This window comes from Alosa sapidissima, chromosome 8, assembly GCF_018492685.1.
Source record: "Alosa sapidissima isolate fAloSap1 chromosome 8, fAloSap1.pri, whole genome shotgun sequence".
In the NCBI taxonomy this organism is placed as follows: Eukaryota; Metazoa; Chordata; class Actinopteri; order Clupeiformes; family Clupeidae; genus Alosa; species Alosa sapidissima.
The window spans coordinates 27,009,537-27,029,814 of NC_055964.1; positions in this window are offsets into that span (position 1 = coordinate 27,009,537).

Consider the following 20,278-nt stretch of genomic DNA (forward strand, 5'->3'; position numbering starts at 1 on the left):
TTTCTGTAAGAATGTTTGTTATAACATGTTTCATACTGTAGCCTACACTCAACACTGCATTTAGGTCGTGGCTTTTTGCCTACCCTATAGTGAAAGCAATATGCTGCATCCCAGTTTATGTACGATAGGCCTATAAAAATTCAAATGTGACGCATGACAGCAAACAGGAATGTGCCAGCCTGTTCAAACATTGTTTAGGCTACTGATAAGATGTAATTTAGTGTGAAGATGATATGATATTAGCTACAGTGACGCACCACTGCATGTCTATTTGCCTGAACACTACACATGAGGAAGAGCAATACGCAAGTTCTATCTTGTGACTTGTGAGTGCAGCACTGTGATTTGTTGCCTTCAGGCAGATGGTACAGATCAATTAACGCAAGAACAAATAGACTCAAACACAGTTTTTATCCAACTGCTATAACCACCCTCAATGCTGCATAAAAATCATGTGCAATATGGAATCTGATATGAAATGGATCAATGCAATGACAGAAAGTATGCATGTCTAGATGTTCATACTGTTTTTATGCAATGTCTGTGTTCATACTGTTTTTTATGCAATGACTGGGTGTGTTTATGTACTGTATGCTTCTGATGCTGTTATATGTTTCTATTTATTATTTTTTAAGCAACACTAGCACTTAAATAAATATTTTTTATAGACTCAATGAATGATGCACTGACTGGAGAGCACTTTAAATTCTGTTGTATCTGTGAAAATGATAATAAAGACCTGTTCTATTCTATTCTATTAATTCACTAACAGTATTGCATTGATAAGTGTGATAGGCCTATAAAAAGTCAAGTGTGACGCATGATAGCAAACAGGAATGTGCCAGCCTGTTAAAACATTGTTTAGGCTACTGATAAGATGTCATTTAGTGTGAAGGTAATATGATATTAGCTACAATGACGCACTACAATGACGTATGCAATGACTGGGTGTGTATGACTGTGTGTGTTTATGTATGCTGCTAATGCTGTTATATGCTTCTATTTGGGCAGCCGTGGCCCATTGGTTAGCACTCCGGACTTAACCGGAGGGTTGCCGGTTCGAGCCCCGACCAGTGAGAACGGCTGAAGTGCCCTTGAGCAAGGCACCTAACCCCTCACTGCTCCCCGAGCGCCGCTGTTGTTGCAGGCAGCTCACTGCGCCGGGATTAGTGTGTGCTTCACCTCACTGTGTGTTCACTGTGTGCTGAGTGTGTTTCACTAATTCACGGATTGGGATAAATGCAGAGACCAAATTTCCCTCACGGGATCAAATAAGTATATACTTATACTTACTTACTTACTTAAAGTTGAAAATCATATGAACTAAAGATGACTAAAATCTTGCAAATGTAGAAGAAGAAACATTCACAAAAATCCATAGCATGACCTCTCTTCTTGATAGCTGTTGAAAACTGCATGGAAATGACAGGGATTGTTTTATTTGTAAATAAATAAATAAATGTAAAACTGATACCTTCTGCTTTCCCCAAATACAATGTAGCCTACAGGTGTACATGACCTTTCATCAGTCCAGTTGCAATGGATGAACTGTGATGAACTGCCCTACTTTTAGAGATTTTAAAGGTTTTATAACAGTGCTACAAATTTTTTGGCTAGTGCTACAAATCTACTGATCTACTGAGCGGCGGCCATATTTTGTACCGATATGCGGTACATCTAGTTTAAGATGTGGGCTAGGCTATATGAAATGCCTGAATGTGGTTGATGTCTGTATAGAGGCATGCCTGCTCCCTGATCTTGGCTTCAAGCTCATCATGCTTGTCGCGTGCATCTGAAAAAAATCTGAAAAAGCGACAGAGGAAATGACGCAATTTTGACGTCACATTGTCGCGCTACCGGTTGGTATGTAGTACCCTTAAGCCTTCATGCTGCCCCTCTGATGTCATCCCCTCTCAATATGTCCTTTGTCAAATTGTGTTAGCTATAGTGAACTGCTCCTTATATACTGGTGTTGTCCCCTCTGGTTTCAAGCATGCAGTGGTGCAACCACTGCTGAAAAAACCCAATCTCGACCCCAACGACCCTAGTAATTTTAGAGCCATTTCTAAATCATGTTTTATTCATAAAATCATGGAAAAAGTAGTTTTCCAGCAGATCTCCTCTTTCCTGGCTAGTTTTAATATATTGAATACATTCCAATCTGGTTTCAGAGCCCTCCACAGCACAGAATCAGCACTACTTCAAGTTTATAATGACATCCTTCTTACCATTGACTCAGGATCATGTGCATTACTCATTCTCCTTGACCTCAGCACTGCTTTCGACACTACTGATCATGGCACTCTTATTGATCGCCTGGAAAATAGAGTCAGACTAAAGGGCCCTGTCTTATGCTGGTTTAAATCCTGGCACCAAAAAGTTTGAGCACATAACTCCAGTTTTAGCTGAGCTTCATTGGTTACCAGTTAAATTTAGAATTGATTTTAAAGTTTTACTCTTTGTTTTTAAAACACTCCAGGGTACAGTATATTTCTGAGCTCTTGTCCACTTACTCTGCCGCCAGATCACTCAGGTCCACAACCCAACAGCTCTTTGCCATCCCCCAGACACACCTTAAAACCAGAGGGGACCAAGCCTTTTCTGTAGTAGACCCCAAACTCTGGAACTGCCTCCCACCCCATATCAAATCCTGTAACACAATTGCCAGCTTTCAGACAAATCTGAAAACACACTTTTATTCTCTTGCTTTTAATTCCTTTTCATTCCTTTTTATTTTATCCTTTGTTTTGAAATGTTTATATATTGTATTATCCTTGGGTATTTATCATTTGGTTTTTATATTTTATAGTCTTTTAATTTATGTTTATGCTTTGTTTTACCTTTATCTTTTTAAATTTGTTTTATTCTATTTTACATTACATAACTATATTCATGGAGTCTTGCACACCTGTCTATGTACCTTCAAGGCATATTGTTTTTGCCTTCCCTGCTGGGTCAACTTCCATTCGTTTAAATGTGCTATACAGTACAAATAAAATGACTTGACTTGACTTGTTTATGATATTGAAGTAGTTCCTTACCTCACTGTGGTATGCCTTACTATCCTATTTTGCTGTGTATTTAAACAAATGTATAAAGATAAGTCTGCGAACTGGCTTTGATTTAGGTAGGCTCTCAGCAATAATTTCATTGGCCTGGATGCCTATTATAGTGTACTGTATATGGGTATACAATTCAATGATAAATACAGCTGCCAATCTGCAGGAGTTATCATATCAGAATATACTCTACACACATGGAGGATTACAGAAATCATCACTGTGTAAAGTATTTCTGTATTTCACTGTTAAGCCCTTGAAGGTGCCCTTAGTGGTGGTGTTTATAGCTAATCTTTGTTACACACAGTTATTTGTTGGTGGAAAAGGCCTATTTTATTAGTGTGCTTGCTAAAGCACACTATCAGTCTTAAGTTTCCATATCATTCCCATTCACCTGTTTTTTTGGGTCAGCACTAAAACTTTCACAGATCACAAATGTGTTTTTGTTAAAAACTTTTTATTTTTTTATGAGATTTCCTTTTTTCTCAGAATAAATTTGCCATTTCAGATGTTAATGCACACAACGTTTGACCTGTATGCCTGATGTTGAAAAATTAGGTACTGTTGGAATCCTTGGATGAATCCAAGTTAAATGCACCCTATTCTACTACCTGCTCTCATTGGTAAACCGCACATAAACAAGCACACTTCGCAGTTCCTCGGAAAAACATTCTAGTTCTACTTTGGACGTGAAAACCAGGGAGTATAGGTTTCCACTTACTGAGGATATAATGAAGTATTTTGAGGGCAGGGAAGGAGAATGGTTTCATAAAATAAATTTGAAATAGCGGCATTGTCTGAGTGTGAGCAGGGGTGCCTCTAAGAGGTGTTCTCGGCCAAGTATACTTGTGTATACAAGGAATTTAGTCTGCATACTGTATATCCCATCCGTGAATTAGTGATTGCATTTATCCCATCAGTGAATTAGTGAACACACAGAGCTCACAGTGAACTCACAGTGAGGTGAAGCACTCACTAACCCGGAGCAGTGAGCTGCCTTTCTACAGCGGCGCTTGGGGAGGAGTGAGGGGTTAGGTGCCTTGCTTAAGGGCACTTCAGTCGTTCCTACTGGTCGGGGATCGAACCGGCAACCCTCCGGTTACAAGCCCGAAGCCCTACTATTATTATTACGTGCGTCAAGAAGATTAGACTGCACTAGATTACATTACTCTACAGTTTGGTTTGTCTGTTTATTGTATGATACAACTAAATGAAAATACCGAACGATAACCGACAACCGATAATCATAACAGATAGATAGATAGAGATAGATAGATACTTCATTGATCCCCAGGGGAAATTCAAGGTCTCAGCAGCATACATACAAGACAAACACATTCTTTAACAGCAGAAGAGTAATTAAAGTATATAATATAAAAACACAACTAAGCAGTAAGGACAGTAGAAGATAAAGAATATGCTAAATATACTAAAATACAAATTATACTAACACTTAATACAATATATAAAAATATACTAAAATACAAATAACAAAATTACAAATTATACTAACACTTAATCTAAATCAATTCTAAAAACAGTATCCACATAGTGGTGATTAATAAATCAGAGGCGCTTGCAATGACTGAGGCAGGGACTGAGCCTGTGATTCTCTGTGCATAGTAAGGTATGGTAAGGTGATCTAAGGTGCTCTGTGTGAATGAGTGTCATGGTGGTAGTGCAATGGTGATAGTGGTCATGGTGATAGTGCAAATGAGTAAGTCAACAGTGCAACAATGCAGAAATAAAGTAAAGGAAAGTCTATATATCTATATATTTAACTATTTAAGAAAATGTATAAGTGTGGCCACAGTTCGGCTGTGGTGCAAAAAAAAACATTTGGTGCAAAAGTGTAGTATGGGTGAGGACGAAGACGTTATATTTTGAAGCTAATCCAAATCACTGAGTGTATTCGTGAATTTGGGTTCATATTCACGAAAGCTGGTAACAATTTGGTCTTTGGCCTTACACACCTTGAATGGGGAGGTGTGAGTGTGACATTTTTGCAATGACGTCATTAAAATAGCAACCTATCCCCCTTCAAAAATCCCCACTACACCACTGCGTGTAAACAACATAAATCAGGCAAACTATGCATATGAAAATGGTGGCGAAATAATGGAGACACATTGCGGAGGGAATTGTATGGGGAAAAAAACCCTAAAAACTTCTTGCACATAATAAATTCAAGCACTTTCAAGGACCCGTATCTATTTATGCACAGTATATTTTAAAAAACTTTCCAGGGCCTTGAATTTTTTTTTTAGATTCACAAACTTTCAAGGACTTCAAGAATCTATGGGAACCCTGAATGTAGGCTATAAGATTATTATTGAGCATTAAAGCTAATGGTGACTGTTAGCAGATGCTTTTATCCAAAGCAACACAGACCGACAGTCAGCGAAGGTATTGCTACTCCACTACAGTGGAGCTGAATCAAAATTATGCTGGGAGGCCCAAATGCACGTTGTCACACTGCTAGAATGTTTTCTCACCTTGGTTGCAAGAGCTTCCTCATAGCATCCCCTTTGTGACACCGTAGGAGATCCCAGCCAACAGTGGAACCATCCAGACTCCCACACACCTGCTCCAGCATCCAGGGGAAGAGCCCATGGAGGTCCTACAAATAAAAACAACTGTCTTTGTTTATTTATTTGTCGTTGTTCTCCTTATTTTCTACGTTTCCATTGTGTTTTGGATACATTTACATGTAAGTCGTTGCAAGTGAAAGCATGACACTGATACTGATTTATATGTCATAACAATACATCTAACCGACTCATTCATTTAATGGAACACAGTCAGATCATGTAGCCTAGATTGTCTATTTATGCGTTTCATCTTCCACTGAAATAGGTTGCTGTAGACTTCATATTTGAGATTGGTTGTGTAGAGTTGATCAGTAGAGTTTACTTCAGATCAGTAGTTTGATCAGTAGAGTTTACTTCAAATCAGGGTTTGTCGAGCTAGCTTACACAAAGATGTGTAACTAGCTTTGTTCACTACTCTGAGTAGTTAGATGGTTGTGCTCTGTACAGTGTAGGTAGAGACTTTCTAATGAGGAGACACAGCACTCAAAAACTCCATGTGAATGGGGCTAGCTTGAAAATGGACAGTCAAGTCGAACGAGCCTTGTAAACTTGTGAATTTGTGTTTTTGCCACTTGAAAGCTGCATATCTTTCTTTCACAAGCGTCTTACACCATATTTTTAAGCACAGTTGCTTATTTAATATTAGTGAGCATATGTTTTAACCTTTGTTGTGGCATCCGTGTTTTGCAGACATTCCGACGGCAAAGCACATGAACACTCGCGGTCGGAAAAACGATAGGGTTGTTCGACTTGATGCAGATCTGACTTGATGTGATGCATGCTGGGTTGAACACAGTGCATACTGGGATGGACGCAATGCATACTGGTTAGAAATCCTGTCTGATTTCTGGCAGCCGGGGAGGGACTTACCACCGTGTCACCATGTCACATGACCTTAAAATATTGCGGGAGTCTTCGCCTGCAGCCAGATCTTGCAGTTGTCTTACCTAGCGTTCATGGGCATCGGAAAAACCTTTTTCCCAGTGAAAACGTCATCATTCCGCATCATGTCATGTGTGAGTCAGAGGTCGGAAACTGGGGCTAGACTTTGCTAACAGAGTTACCCAGTTAGGGGCTCGTCATCACTTTTGTGATCAAGTTGGCCATGTGGCCTTTCATGTCCAACAGTTTTAATGTGAACTTAGGAATTTGCCGTTTTTGTCACTTGAAAGCTGCATATCTTTCTTTCACAAGCGTCTTCATGGCACCTGGGAATGACAAGGACCGCCCCCGTGATTACTTTGTTTTCCCACAAACAAAGTGTTCACGTGCTTTGCCATCTTGAATGATGTTAGCAAAATCTAGCCCCAGTTTCCGACCTCTGACTCACACATGACGTGACGTGAATGATGCGTAATGATGACGTTTCCACTGGGAAAAAGGTTTTTCCGATGCCCATGAAAGCTAGGAGAGTCAGAAGCAGTTAATCTCGAACGAGCCTAAAGTAATCACAGGGGCGATCCTTGTCATTCCCAGGTGGCATGAACGGACCGTCAGATGAATAGGCTCGTTCGAGATGAACTGCGCCTGACTTTGGCTTACTTTCTACATCAGATAAAGTATGTGGTAGGAGCAGGCTTCACTCAGTCTCTTATGTTATTTTTTAGAGTGCTTGGCCAAACTTAAATGTTAACTCAGAAAGATGCAAAGTGCGGCCCTTTTTTATTTCTGAGTTTACTTTCTACATCAACATGAACGTCAGAGGCTAGCCGGGAGGAGCTACAACAGACGGCAGCATTTCCCGGACAGACCGGCTACAGTCTGCCTGTAGTCAGTTGTGGGAGACATTCTTTCATTCTTACTCATTAAAATGACCGTGATGACTGACAAAATAAATTGCTATTATCTAGTTTAAATATACCACTGTTGTCATACACTTAACGGCAGGGTTGGGTAGTAACGGATTACATGTAATCTGGATTACGTAATCAGATTACAAAAATCAAGTAACTATAATCAACCCAGATTACAATAAAAAATTGTGTAATCAGATTACAGTTACATTGTTGGGGATTACCTGATTACATTTTATCATGCAAGCAATGCAACTTTTTAATGATGGCCTAGTTATCTTTTAATTCGACAAGCTTCAGGCTTGCTGGTTCGATCCCCGACCAGTAGAAAAAATGTGGGCGGGGAAGTAGTTGAGCACTACTCTCCCATGCCCACATCCATGGCTGAAGTGCCCTTGAGTAAGGCACCTAACCCCTCATTGATCCCCGAGCGCTGTTGTAGCAGACAGCTCACTGCTCCGGGTTGGTGTGTGCTTCACCTCACTGTGTGCTCATTGTGTGCTTCACTAATTCGCGGATTGGAAGACCAAATTTCCCTCACAGGATTAAAAGAGTATCTATACTTACTTACTAACTTATTTACTATTGGGGCAGGTCTCTCGGCACACTGCCTGATCTTTTTTTTCTAATCTTAATGTAGCCTCTTGTTTTAGTGTCACCGTTTACTTCGGTCCCCCTGGTTGAAAAACATCCCAAAGGAATAATTTTCTCACCCCCACAATTGAAAGGGCTATAGAAATGTATTAGTTTTGGGTGTTTTTCAGACAATGGGACCTGGTGACCTCAAAGTAAATGGTAACACTAAAACAAGGGCCTACATTAAGATTTTTGGAGGAAAAGATCAGTTAATTCACACAGGAATGCTTTACTCAGAGCAAAGAGATTTCTTAGATGTAATGAAATGATAAACAGAAAAATAGAATGAGAATTCTTTCATCAATTCAGTGGTGGTGTCTTTTACTTGAGGGACATATTTATTGAAGTAATCTAAAAGTAATCCTAAAGTAATCAGATTACGTTACATGTTTTTGGTAATCCTGATTACGTTACTGATTACAAAAATTGCCATGTAATTTGTAGTCAGTAATGGATTACATTTCAAAGTAATCTGACCCAACCCTGCTTAACGGGCCTGCATTGTAGCACATATGCATGAGTAGGCCTACTCACCTTGAAATTAGAGGTATTTTTCTAAAATCTATCAAAATCTATGTATATTATTATCACAATTCTATTGGCCTTATTTGGTGTACTGACTAGAGACAAAACAGGCTATCCATCAACAAACAACAAACATAGGCTATCCATCTATATTTCTCAGTAGGCTAAAGTAAGGTCCCTGAAATGGCTTTTTGCAGGTTGGAATGTCTGCAAGAGGAAATGGTACATGAGCGCAAGTAAGTGTGTGAGTCCATAGAGAGACGTAGGCTCATTGTCAGTCCAGCAGAGAGTTTTCCACACTGCTCCTGACTCCCTTTGCTGTTGTAGCCCCGCTGGGTACAAATGGCTTGTGCAATGTCTGGCATCTCGTCCAGATTACATAATCAAATGTTACAGTACATTTCCAGTTTCCACTCCCCACCTTGCTCATGCAAATACCCATATATTTCCACATTTATTACTGTAAATGAACTCGGGGGAGGAAATGCTGATTCACTACTTGAGTTTCCAGTGTTTCCCCTAGAAAATTTTCCAGCAGCGGTGCTGTTGATCGTAGGAAGCCTCCCCCCCCCCCCCCCCCCCCCCACAAAAAAAAGAAAAAATTGAAAAATGACTCCTTAAATGGTGACTTCTGGTGGATTTTGTGAAAGAAATGGACAGATTGAGTTACAAATTATGACATCATGACCATCAACACAAGCATTTACAAAGCATGATTATTGCAGTACTTGAACAGGATTATTCATGTTTTTCTTTCACCTTTTTCCTTTACATTATTAGTAATTAGCCACTGTACAACTGTACACTGTAGGCCACTGTACAAACTATTACTACTTAGAATATACAGCGCTGTGCATCAGTTAAGACATTTATTTATATAATAACATTTATTTATTTACGATACATGATACATTAAAAAATAATTGATGTCCTATTTTTTTTTAATTAAGGCATTAAGACAAAAGACAAAAGATGTTTTTTATTCCTCCCATTAGTCAATTTCAGCATGGGTGTCTTAACTTTTGCACAGCACTGTATAAACTATAAGACTTCTCTTTCATGTCATTACACTGTATTGGTGCTGTGCAAGTCGAATTCACTTTAATGCCGTGATGGCCAGTGAGGCTTGCTTGATTCTCACGGTTTTAAGCTAACTTAGTAGGGTTGTTGTGCATGGTGCATAAGAATATGTGGATGAAATGAATTATGTTTTCCATGTCATTTGGTAAAATAAATGCTCAACAACTCAAAGAAAATATATCTTGGATTATAGGAGATAAGTGTCTTGTATCATTTCTATAATTTTGGTGAGCTCTACAGGAATTACAAACTATCTCCAGATGTAAATGGTTGCGTATCCTATTACTCAAATTCAATTAAACCCACCAATAGGCTAGCTAGACCTTAGTTTCACAGCCTAGGTATGTTAGCAACACAGGGCTTGAAAGCATTGCCTGTATCACAAACAAAAACGAAACACTGCGTGGAAATTATCAGGAAATAGGCTACTGAAGGTAGGGGCCAGCTATCTCGCTGGCGTGTTTAATTTAAACTTAAACATAAACACAAACAAACATGATCTCCTGTGGAATCCCTGACTGCGCCTTCAACGTTAGCCTACTATTATTTGTTGACATCAAACCTGAATGAACGGCAGCTGTTCCTGAAGTTCACTTGCATGTTTTTTTTTTTTTAATTAGCCAACTTTTTTTGCAGTGGCGCTTGAATTCCAGGAGCGGCGCTGCGCCGCTGATGAATACATTGTAGGGGAAGCACTGGTTTCCTTGAAGCCCTTCACGTGACAAATTTCAAATTTTTCCCTTTGTTATGTCAGGAGCCCAAAAGGTCTGCTGAGACCTGGCCCTTAATCAGGAATGTAGCCTAGGAATGTAAACATGAATCCAATGTTTTTTCCTGATCCAATTAATTGGGAGGCTGCAGTTATTGGACCCTGTCCAAGGGAAACTAACTTCTGCATGCTGTTTATTTTTGTAGTAGATGACTCATGGCTCAGTGTTTTCCTTGTCACTCACGTTGGCTTCCACCATTGTGACCTTGAGCAAGGCACTTAACCCCAAGCTGATCTGGGAACAATGGCCCTTGTAATAATATTGATATATGTAAGTCTCTTTGGATAAAAACATCTGCTAATTGAATAAATGTAAATAACAAATGTAAATAAATGCTAATGAATGCTATGTAAATAAATCAAGTTAAACCCTGATCTCTTCTTGCTACATTTTAACAGATAAAAACAGTATATCAGCTACAGTAGACTACTAGTAAACCATTCATTTATCTTTTTTACTTTTACTATTAAATTAAGAAATTAAATGAATACAATGATGTTGTTAAGTAGTCTTGCATGTGTAAACACATGAAATACATGGGCCAGGTTTTCCCGGACAGCGTAATAGGAAATTGATAGTTGTACATGCACCATCTCTGCCAGTTTGAACCAGGTGGAAAATCACTGAATTTTGGCAAATGTAGGCCAACAAAATAGCTGGCAGAGAACAAAAACCAAAATAACAACCGGAAATCACCAGGTTGAAATGTATATATATATCTATATATATATATCTATATATATATATATATAGATATATATATACATTTCAACCTGGTGATTTCCGGTTGTTATTTATAAAGAGAAAGTGATTTGACAAATAATAATAAAAAAAAATAAAATGTGATTTAGAATTTTGCTTTCCTATATCTATATATATATATATATATATATATATATATATATATAGATATAGGAAAGCAAAATTCTAAATCACATTTTATTTTTTTTTATTATTATTTGTCAAATCACTTTCTCTTTCTTAGTGCATGTGTAACTATGCAGTGAAGAAGACAAGAGTAGTGCTAATAGTAGAGCCCCTGGTTTTGACACATTATTCATTATCATATCCGTCTGAAATTTTAAATAGCAAAAATTACATCTTTTCCAAAGGTTCTACACAGAAGGTACACGACTTTGGTCCACTTTCTTCTTCCTACCTGGGCTTGACACTCCTCGATTACTTTCGCCAACTCTTGATGTTGCTGCTGAATTGCCATGAACGTCCAATCTTGTTTCAAGCTCTCCTAAAGAATGATTGCAAAAAAAAACATTACTCAGTTAAACTATATCACTGTAGCCTAGTGATGGAAAATGAAGCAAGAAAAGAAAAATTCTCTAGAACACTTACTAGAACCTTCTCCCCCATTACTGCAAATGGCAAAGTTGGACTTGGATGGCAGTTTGGTAAGATACTATGTGGCAGTGTTCTTGGTACTCTCTGTGTCTACACTGGGCACACAGGACTTTTGTGTGAAGAACACTGCGAGCGAGCACCAGTGGCAGCTGTTGCATGAGGATGCACATGTGTCCAGTAACAGCTGCACACAGCTATGTGTTCCAAGACACGTGTGTGTGGAGGGCAGGGGGGCATGTTTACTATGGAAGTGTGTAGCTGATCTGTATATGTGTTTATGTGTGAGTGTGTGTGTGTGTGTGTGTGTGTGTGTGCGTGTTATACGAACCCCAGCATTTATTGCCACCCTGATAAAGTAAAAAGTAAAAAAATCCATATTTTATTAAAGGAACAGGCTTTGCATTGTTAGAAACCCAGTCATACTTTTGAATGGTCATGCAACACTCTCTCATTTCCCCCTGAGACGGGAGAAATCCGTATTCACCTCTTTACACTTCCTCCCACAATGACGCAAAAATCGTCATTTTGCGTCATTGTCGGAGGAAGTGTATGAGGGGGGGATTTCTGTCGAGACTACAAGCGCTAGTCCCCACCCTTTCAACCCCACCCATAGGGGGTTGGACCTAATGCGCTAACAGACCTATCACAGATCAGTGCCAGTGCATTTGACTTCACTGGCGGAGACCTGCACAAAACATGGCCGAAGGTAGGCCCTACCGAATACGCAGACGGATGCAATATGGAGGATTGGGATTTTGAAGAAGTTATGGTAGAAACGGATGTTCGTGGCTATCTTTATGAGCCACAATATAGCGACGAGCAGCTGAGGGCTATGGAGGAACAGGAGGCGGCTGAAGCTGCTGCCACAACAGCCGAGGCAGACGACCTGCCTGCCGTGCACGAGGAGCCCAACGAGGGGTGGATTGGTGTCGCCGGTGCTCTCACTGTGCGCCAATGGACACAGAACAAGAGTCTGTCTGCTGCCGAGAGTTCCAGCGGTGCCAATTTCTTCTGGATGAAATCACGGAATCGGAGGATGACACGGACGTGTGTGTTGTTGATCACCCGAGTTTCGCACCCCATATGGATAGTGGCGTCCTGGAGACCTACTTTAGAATACCTAAGGTCAACTGGATGTCTTTCTGTAAAGTAAGTTTATTTTCTTTGTTACTATGTCAAGGAGTAATCTTGCTAACACGCAAACGTGGCATGTTCATTGCACAAATAGCTTGCAGTTATGCTAGCTACTGTGGCACGCTAGGCTAAAAGACCATCACTCACTTTGTGCTCAATGTTTTGTCGCCTAACAGCCTACCGGCACTTTCTTGAGTGGGTCCTACAAGGAGAGAGATTGGGCAGAGGTCGTCGTGTCGTGTTACCTGCTTGTGTCGTGCTGGCTATCCGCCAGAAATACCCAGCTCCAGACGGCCAGTACAGCGGGCACCAAGAAGCGGAGGATGCTCAGGAGGAGCTATAGTTTCATTGTTTGTGTATAGTCATTCAACAGTTGTATTGTTTGTATATAGTTATTTAATGAAATGCTTAAAATGTACGTATTTGTAGTTCTTTCTTAGTAGTGTTGTTCCAAGTGTATTCGAGTTGGAATTCGATTGAACGACCAACATTTCAAAACTGGAACTACCTAGCTACTGTTGCCTAAGATGACAAAGATAACAGAATGGTGGTCATACCTATAATTTCTATAAATTATGAAGTATTACAAGTATACATTGTATTATTAAGTTTTGCTGGCTGAACATCCCGGTACCATGCAAGTCCATTTCGAAACACAAACGAGGAGTATTTCACTAATGAGCTAACTCTTCACTAGAAATTGTGTAAAATGATTTCCAGGTAGCGTAGAGTGGAGCTCAATGCTTGAGCCTTGGTTGACAGATTATGGGCGGAGTTGAACAATTGAGTTCGACAGTGGGAGTGGCCTGCGGAGCTGAGCATTGCAATGCACTATGGGGATTGTAGTCTGCAATCCACAAGCAATAAAAAGTCATTTTCTGCCTTTTCTCGGTCAAGAAGGCACCAAATTAGAAATTTATGATACTATTCTACAACATATATGACCCACTTTCAATACATATTCATGTCTCCACTGGTGGAATGTCCCTTTAACACTTGAATGCTGCACTGTTTTGGCCCAGAGTGCCAGCAATCTAGATCATTGTTGACGATTTTTGTAGAGCTACAGCGTATTCTATGTTTTAGCTATGGATATGATTCGTTTGAAAGGTGACTCTTTAAGCCAGTGTTTCTCAAACTTTTTCAGACCAAGGACCACTTAACCAATAAAAAAACCCTCATGGACCACCTAGCTAAAAAAAAAAAGTTGATCTACTTCAACAGTATATTACACAATATAGGCCTACTCACTTAACCACCTTGCCTATTGTCTTTGCACCTTGCTTTTTGTGTCAGAGAATTCATACGATTTAAATTGGTGTAGCTTACATAGGCAGTGTTGTTGCAGAACTGTTTGGATTTACATCTATATTATATTTTACCACGTATGCTCGCGGACCACTTGAGATAGCTTACGGACCACCAGTGGTCCCCGGACCACACTTTGAGAAACACTGCTTTAAGCTCTGTTAAGTGGGTAACCATTTATTGCTACATGCCTACAAGCTAAACAATGACTAGTTTTCATCAAAATCCCTGTTTTTTTTTTTCTAGAAATGGAGATATAGTGTCTTTCTTGAAATATGAAGTGTTGCCTGTAAAGTTTCCGGTAAGTGACCTAGCAAGACCTGGCGAGACCATATAGACATGTATATTATGTCTGTGGGCGAGACAGCCACCTAGTGATAAACCTATGAAAATGGCCTGGTTTTGACCTGACGTGCATGTGTCACTAATTCGACCCAAAGCGGCAACCATCAGAAGCAGAGTTATGATAAAATGTCCAGATAAAATGTCTAGATTGTGTGTTTTCATGAGTCATCATATATTTCAGTTCTATTCATCATAGAGTTCCCAAAATCGCTGGCAGCTGGCATCTTTAGGGGAAAGTCCGTAGGAGTCGATTGCATCACGTCGTTGCACGACATCACGTCACGTGACATTTCAAAATTCCAACCTGTTAGTAAGCTAGGGTTTGCTGTTGCATACAACTTCATTTCAATTTCAAAAGAAATACTGGACTGAATTTCCAGACCGTGTTACTCCACAGTCGGCAATCGACTCCTATGGACTTTCCCCTAAAGATGCCAGCTGCAGCAGCAACATTTCCGGAAAGGTACTGGCTTGATGAAATTCATTCTGGACTCTCTATCCGACCACATAAAGACCTCAGGATACTTCGGTTTGGCTTTAAGGACCCTCTACTCACTATCACATAAGTGGAATGTTGTTTGGAACTGTAGAAGAGGTATAAAAATAGCCTTTTGTAGCGGCGAAATGACATGCCCTGGTCACTTCCAGGCTAACGAGTTTTGACTAAAAACGGTAAAATCGAACTTTTTTCAAAACACATCTGAATGACATGATTTTGATGTCAACTCAACGTATGTACTCCCAATCATCCGTAAATTGATCTAAAGTGCATTTTACTCCGGATAATTCCTTTAAGTTATGCCCGGTGCTTCACACGTCTTATCATTTGCAGCAAGTTTGAATGGTATGGAACCGCGGACTGAAAGAAAAATAAACTAGGCTAAAAGTTTCCCCAATCAGAAATAGCCTTCTTATTAATTTGGTGTCATCAACTATATAGACATAGGCCAGTCAGCACACATACGTCTCCAAGACACTTGGAAAAACAGCTTCATTACATCGCGTTCCATTTAGAACGTCTTATTTGATCTTACAAACGGCGGCGTCAAGACACATTTGAGTTCTACATCTGAGAACTAAGATTTCCAGCATGTAAATCTCAAATAGAACGCTTATGAGTGCTCATGCAATGTGTGCGTTCCTGCAGCAAGTGAAAGGTAACATGGGCTAGAAGCAACAATAAAAAACAATAACTTGGCTTCCTGTAACCATCATTGGAAACAGCATAACTGCTAATCATAATCTTTAAATTGACATTAATTAAGCTGGCTATATGCAACACAATGTATTTATATTCCCTTATGTTTGGGTAGACTTCAAACATTTTTGAATTTGAGCTTACAGTTCTGTCATTATTCTGTGTCCTTTACATTTATTTAATAGGTATTATAGTCAGGCATATTAATAGTCCAGTGATACCTCGAAATTAGGCTGTTGTCTGTTAGGCAATTTATTGTAGCTTGCTAACCCATATGCACAAAACATGATTTCTGAATTGATTTCTTCATTTATAACATGAAATGTGTCTGCAGGGTAGTGTCAAATAGTGAAGTGATAGCAGGTAGATAATGTAGGCCTACGTGTCACATGAGCCACACAAATAAGGGACGCTGCTTGTTCTGTCCCTCCCAAACTGCATTAAAATGGTGTATTTAGCAATCAGAATTTCAAAAAAATTCCGTGGGAGAAACTCCCAGACACCCGCCAATATAGTCCGCACCACTCTCAGAAAATACTAAGAACGTCCCTGTAGGGAGTTATTTATAATTTGGCCGGATTGTTTCACTTCCCAATCCCACAACCCCCACACTTTTAAAAACCTTGATACGCCTCTGCACACATGACACATCTGATCTTTTTGCACGTTTGCACCTGCAGTTTTCCACCACCTGCTTACAGTATCTGCTTATCTGCTGGTAGATCTTCATTCCGCAGGATTGATAAGTACAAAAGATAAAGCTCCTGCAAAGCCTGCCAGATTGCTTTCATGCAAGATTTTGCATGACATTAATTAAGGTGCCAATAATTCTGGAGGGTACTGTAAATGTGAATGATGCTGGTCTGGGCATCCTGGGGCCCTAAGGGACCGTTCGTTATTTATAAACGGGGTCACCGGAGGGATTTTGAGTGCTTCAATCAAAAGTTGCATGACCCTCCCCTGCCTGCAGGAAAATTTTCAATGACCCACCAACAGTCTTTGGGCAGAGGTCTCTCAAAGACATGATCCTACCCGGCCAATTGTCGATATCTTCCACCCACCTTAAAGAGCGCTATGAAAACACGCCAATTAAGCTATCGTTCAAAATTCACCCTCTGCTTTCTGATCTTACATATCACACTTCACCAAGATGGTGGCCATTTCAGTAGATTTACTCACTAACATTGTTGTGGAAACACAATAAGCATGGAAACTAAATGCACACTTCCTGCAACTGCATTAGCCTACTTGAAATAAGTTACTCCTCTAGTAAGTATTCACATGAAATAAAACAATAAAACATTGAGACCATTCAACAAAGCACACTGGGTAATAACAAATTCAACACATGAACTTGTTGCTATGGACTCGTCTCTAGGCTTCCTCAGTCATTGTAAAGCTGCCGAAGCTGAACATTATCCAAAACTCAGTTTCTCAGACGAGCGTCAATTTGGGAGCTTGCTACACTCCTTCCTTCTCAAATGACTTGAAAAGGCCGTTTGCACAATTTCACAAATAATCACAGGGACCGAAAAATACCTAACATGCCAACCTTTTCCGGGTTTAGGCCTATCATTTTAACTTTTCCCCGCTGTCTTGCCGTTTTAATATTTTCCCGTAGAATATCCCATATTACTGTAATACTCTCATAACATTAGTCCTGCATTCTGGCCTGTCTCTGTGTTGTCCTGTTGTTACCCTTGCCCTTCCAGAGAAACAGATGTATTCAAATCATCGTTTTGCTTGCTTGAATGCGAACTCAGAGTGATGTTAACCTACAGTAGGCCTATTTAAGTTAACGACGTGGTTGTCGTGAGAGCACGATTCATTGGCGCTTGCAGTGTTCGGCCGTAGGCTATGCCTACGTGCGCACCTGCCAGTCTAAGAGCCAAAGAATTCCCCCTGTATATTCACTCCAAGTTGGCCTTCCATAACTAACCAACTCTACACTGTAGACCATAAACTGGCTATTTATATGACCAATCTGTTCAACTTTATGAAGCAGAATTACGTACTGCTACTTGGAACGTAACACATTTTTGTTGGCAGGAGAGAGAATGACAGCGATGAACAAATTGCACTTGTTGCTGGTTACTAATAAATAGGGCCTACTATATATTTTTTTGCAAACAACAAAAACAGAAAGGATGGAGACAGCAAAGCTAGAGATGGGCAGAAACAAGGTCAATTGGTAGAAATGCTTGTCAAAACGTTAGGAGCTGGATGTGTGGATGAATGAAGCACAAGTATGCTTTATAAGCATGCACACTGTTTGAAGTTAGGATAGGCTACACAGTAAACTACAAGTAAACCAAAGTTAAATTTAGTTTTTTTTATGGCTGGATAAAGTTGACCAAATGGATATAGGCTGTTAGGCGTGAATAAAGTAGGCTACTTTGTTGTTCCAACCCTTCCAACGTTAATGGGGACGGATGTTGACATTTTCCGTATTTTGCGTCAGAAACCCGGGAAATCTCCCTTATTTTCATTGTTCAATGTTGACAGAGCTATGGAACGAAAGAGAACGTTATATGGCGACAGAAAACAAGCCACTTTGATTTTTTGCTGTTTTTATTAGCCTAATACAAAAGATGGGTGACCCCCCCCCCCCCCCAGATAAAAAAAAAGTTAGGTAACCCTCCCCTCAACAAAGAATAAAAATACATGACCCTCCCCTATTTTCCTCCGGTGGCCCCGTTTATAAATAACGAACGGTCCCTAAGCCAAGTTCTGCTCAAGGGCCCTCATACCTCATCTCTGTTAATCTAAAAATGTAACCAATTTATCTAACATCTAAATGCTCCCTCTACAATCCTTTCTGCTTAAAACAGATTGTGCCACCTGTTGGCCTTAGAATAAACAGACCACACAGAACATCAGACAGAGTTTCTTATATTGTTCATACCCTGAAGGATAATTCCACCCTGTGACACAAACTGTCACTAACTTGACTCATCTTTCCACCTGTAGATGGCACAGTTATTCCTTTATTGAACTGCTCGTGGTTATGGGGGGATCTGCCTGAAATGCTTTCTCAAAGCCACTAGATGGCGATAGCCTCCAACAGATAGATGCTTGGAAAGTGAGAGAGAGAGAGAATTGAGCAGTGACTTTGCCATGGGATATATCGTTATGTTAATCTTGCACACACATTATGACCCTTCACACAAAGCCAAAAACCAAAAACTATGGTAGTCTACTACACACATGACACAAGATGTCAGAAACAGCACACACACACACATCTCCTCTGGACTGTCATGGTAAAGCACTGGGATAAATAAGCTAACACCCTGACATTTGAAGTGCCCTTGTTGCAGGCAGCTCACTGCGCCGGGATTAGTGTGTGCTTCACCTCACTGTGTGTTCACTGGTGTGTTTCACTAATTCACGGATTGGGATAAATGCAGAGACCAAATTTCCCTCACGGGATCAAAAGAGTATATATACTTATACTTATAGTATTTACCTGACAATTTCTTCTCTCTGGCTGTCCATAAAATCAGGATTCAGTAGAATCAGGGCTGAGACTGCTTTAGATTTGAGGCCCGAAGGGCCACTTTTGGCATCAGTGCCCAACTTAGGTCCAGTACCTTTTTGTCTTTGTTTATTGGCTGTCGTTTTGTCTCCCGGGTGCTGTGATCCTCAAAGTAATAATTTCAAAAATCCACTCATGCGATTTAAACGCTTGACTTTGTTTCTATTGCAGGTTATTTGCCCCATAGGAAAGACAGCAAGCAGAGAACAGAGAGCGAGAATATAACACAGAATATGGAAAAGCAAGTGGAGTTCAGACAGGGACACATTGGAGCCCACAGTTAATAGAGATATGACATGAATATCATTGATGTGAATAACACATACTGTAAGTATAACACATTATTTACTGATTACACCTATGCTAAATATGGTAAGGACACATTGGTTGCTAGTATACATCAATTTATATTGTAGGACAGATATAACAAGAAGCCCGATTAACCATGAATGACATACCTGAGTATTGCAGGTAAATACAGACTCCATCATTCACCACACTGAAAAAGTTACAAGCACACCAAACTGAGAACATAGAATGCCAAATCAACACACCACACTGAGAATATAGAATGCCAAATCAACACACCAAACTGAGAACACAGAATGCCAAATCAACACAATCAAGGACAAACATACTTTTGCTGAGGGAGTTGAACAAGAATTATAAATCAAAGCAATTATAAATCATAACCTTTTATTTTACCAATTATTTTATTCAGGTCTTCATTTGTCTTTTCAAGATAGCTAAAACAAATAGCTCCCATTCATAATCTTTTCTTTAATTAATACAATATTATTATTATAAATAACAATAATATAATAATACAAGATTATGAATGGGAGCTATTTGGTGTGCGGATGTCTTTTCCTCTTGTGGTACTCTCATACTGGACCCTGCACCCATCCAACTTCGGCCTGGGATCATGGACGGATTATGAACTTT